This window comes from Sinocyclocheilus grahami, unplaced genomic scaffold (assembly GCF_001515645.1).
Source record: "Sinocyclocheilus grahami isolate Dianchi unplaced genomic scaffold, SAMN03320097.WGS_v1.1 scaffold5824.1, whole genome shotgun sequence".
NCBI lineage: Eukaryota > Metazoa > Chordata > Actinopteri > Cypriniformes > Cyprinidae > Sinocyclocheilus > Sinocyclocheilus grahami.
In genome coordinates, this window is record NW_015510407.1 from 2,506 (window position 1) to 6,019 (window position 3,514).

At 33.9% G+C, this 3,514-nt stretch overlaps 1 pseudogene; it reads left to right on the top strand.

Annotated features, from left to right (window-relative positions):
* Positions 1-3,472, top strand: part of LOC107577354 (ceramide synthase 2-like) — a 5,963-nt pseudogene extending 2,491 nt beyond the window's left edge.
* Positions 3,473-3,514: the final 42 nt, after the last annotated feature.

Genomic DNA, 3,514 nt, shown 5'->3' on the forward strand with positions numbered 1-3,514 from the left:
ACTTCCATTTATACTTATTTTAATGAATAATAATAATAATAATAAAACATTGTTTCTGAATGATTGATTTTTTTTTTATGGGAATCACAATTAAGTATAATTATCAAGTAATATATGCCATGTTTTTGTGAAATTTACCCTCAAAAAATTATTCTATACAGTATATAGTATAATAATATACATTATAATAAGTTGAATGTTCTCATTAATTATTGTAATAGTATTGGCAATACGTTATAATAGAACATTAAATATAAACAGTATAATGCATTAAAACACATGATTAAATTCAAATATTGAATCCAAGTTTTAAAATGCATTAGATTCTTTACAGGTGTAACCATGTGTATATTATAATGTATTATAATAGTAGTTCAGTTATTTATGAACATATATAATGTTTCACAATATGTATAAGGTATTACTAACACACTGGAAAAATGGCTTTGAAACGATTTTCATTCAGAAATTGATTGAAATTTCAGAAATAATTAAATGTGAAATTTTGAAAGACTGAAAAAAATATGTTTTACAGTGTATCTTTGTAACAGCTTTTGAACACGTTTGTAATGCATTACATAAACAGGTTTCAACAAGCACCGCTAATAGAAACATATGTCCTATACATACTGTATATCCTCCTGAGAACCAGAAATAAAAAGCTTTGTGAATTTATTATTTTTTCATGTCATTACATTGTTTTAGAGCATAAGAAAAAAATGGTAAAATAAAATTTTTGAAAATTTATATTTTATTAATAAGTTATGCTATGTCCTCTGTAGAGGACACCAGGACTCAGTTTTTCTAAAAATAAAATGACAAGAATAGACATGAAAAGGCAATTTTAATCACCAATCAATTTTTAGGTTTCAGGATTTTTTTATACTTAACTTTGTTTAAGGGTGGTTCTCAACTATGTTATAAAGTATATAACAAAATGATTTGATATACCATTTTGCTTTATGCAATATGTGTGTAAAAATTCCATAAACTGGTTTTCCCATTAAGCACAATGTTATCTATACACTGTATCTCATTTGCATATTAAAGTGCTGTTGGGACAGTATGTTGAAAAAAGAAGTGTGATAATGGGAGTGGTAATTGGCCAGATTTTCATAATAATATCTAATATTTCATAAGAATATTGATATATAAGTTGTTTTCCTATTCAATTCTTTTGTCTCCCAAAATAAACATGCTTTTAGTCCTGGTGTCCTCTACAGTGGACATGTATGAAATGATGTCCTGTTTCATAACAGGAAGTCGTATTTTGATTTGAAACCGCATAACATTTTCCCGAGATGTTGATTTATGACAAACAATTTGAAAATTAACCAGATTTAAATTATAATTACAAAATATTATCATATTTTCATAAGGATGTACAATTTTATCACTAAATTAATGTCAGCCATTTTTAAAAACCAAGGAGAGGGAGTGGCCATGGTGAAACATTTGGTATCTCTGGAAAGCCCTGAATGTGCTCTGTACTGGACATCCAGAATTAAAACTGTGGCATGTGAGGTCTCAGAGAAATTCACTAAAATATAATGTCCACTACAGAGGCAAAAAACTCCATAGCTGGGTCTCAGAAGGATATGTAGGGCCAGGACATATTGACATATTAAGTTTGTGTGTCTAGTAATGTTTGTGTATGTTATGTACTTAGGCAGATATAAAAGGTGTATGTAAAAAGTTGGACTGGTCAGAAAGGCAGGTCAAGCGCTGGTTCCGCAGCCAGAGGAACCAAGACAGACCCGGACTACTGAAGAAATTCAAAGAAGCCAGGTCTATTTACACACACTAAACAAACTTTTATGATTGACTCATTCGTATTTGGCCATATTTGACCTTTTAACCCTTTGCATGTCAGTAATTAACAAAAGTATTTCCTTTCTGTAGTTGGCGGCTTGCCTTTTATCTGTGTTCATGTTTCGGGGGAGTGCTGGCTTTATATGATGTAAGTGTTTTGTGTGTGTGCGTGTGGTTACCTCAGACTGCATCTGAACATCTGAATGACCTCCAAACAGCTGTGTGTGTGTGTGTGTGTGTGTGTGTGCGCATGTTTATGTGGTTTATGAGGACACAAATTTGTATAATAACATGGGTATGACATAGGTATTACAACGAGAAGGTGATTTATGAGGACATTTTCAGTGTCCCCGTAATTCAAAAGGCTTATATATAATTCAGAATGAGTTTTTTTGAAAATCTGAAAATGCAGAAAGTTTCCAGTCACTGCTGGACTCTCAGTACTGGTATTACATCATTGAGATGAGTTTTTATGGTTCTTTACTGTTCAGAGTTGCTGCAGATGTAAAACGTAAGGTAATGCACTATTTTCGTTACATTATCAGTTATAAATATTTCATCTTCTCTAAAAGATTTTGTATTTCAAATGATTAAGGTCACATCAAGGTCATAAGCACTCCTGCAGGTAGCACAGCTAATAAGATCATAAAACAGTCAGTTAGCAATAATGCATGCAATTCAATGCAGTAAGTTTTAATAAATGGATGTATGCATTCATTAAAATAATACGCTTTTGGAGAAATTTTATGGAATTTGTAAATAACTGAAAACTTGATAGGAATATGAAGTTGCCATATCTTGAGAGATATGCCTTTCTAGGTTTATGGAGCTCTATTTCTCTCTGTGTCGATTTGTAGGACTTTAAGGAGCAGTTGGTCCATCATTGGGCCACTCTTACACTGCTGTCCTTCTCCTGGTGTGCCAACTACATTCGCATTGGCACACTAGTCATGCTGGTGCACGACACATCTGATGTCCTACTCGAGGTGAGAGAGAGCGATAAACAGTGAAAGAAGAGTTAAACATGTCTTAAAGGTGTTGTCGTTTTTCTGTTTCTCCAAGTCTGCTAAGATGTTCAACTATGCTGGATGGGAGACGACCTGCAACAGTATCCTTGTGGTGTTCGCGCTGGCCTTCATGGAAACCAGACTCATTATCTTCCCTTTCTGGTAAGTGTGTGACAGAGGTAAATGAGTGGGAGATTTTAGGGTTACGTTTGTTAAATTGTGTGTGTGTCGTGAGTACAGGTTGATCCACTGTACGTGGGTTTATCCTCTGGACCAGTTTGAACCCTTTTTCGGGTATTATTTCTTTAACGTCATGCTTGTGGGGCTGCTGTTATTCTATGTTTTGGGCCTCCCTGATCCTCCGCATGGTCAAAAAGTTTATTTTCAGCAAAGTGAGGATCCATTGTTCTTCATATAAAATAACTAATAAAGCAGTATGTGCATTTTAGTGATTTTATTAAAAATAAATAATGCACAAAATTAATTCTCTTTAGCTGAAGGGTGATGAGCGCAGCGTTGAAGAAGAGAATGAGGAGGGTTCTGAGGAAGACTACACACACACCTACTCTAATGGATCTGTTAACGGACTGTCTAATGGTCATTGACACAGGGAGACCTTCCTCAAATAGACACAAATAGCCTTTTGATGCCATGCATGCATATACAGTGGGTACGGAAAGTATTCAGACCCCCTT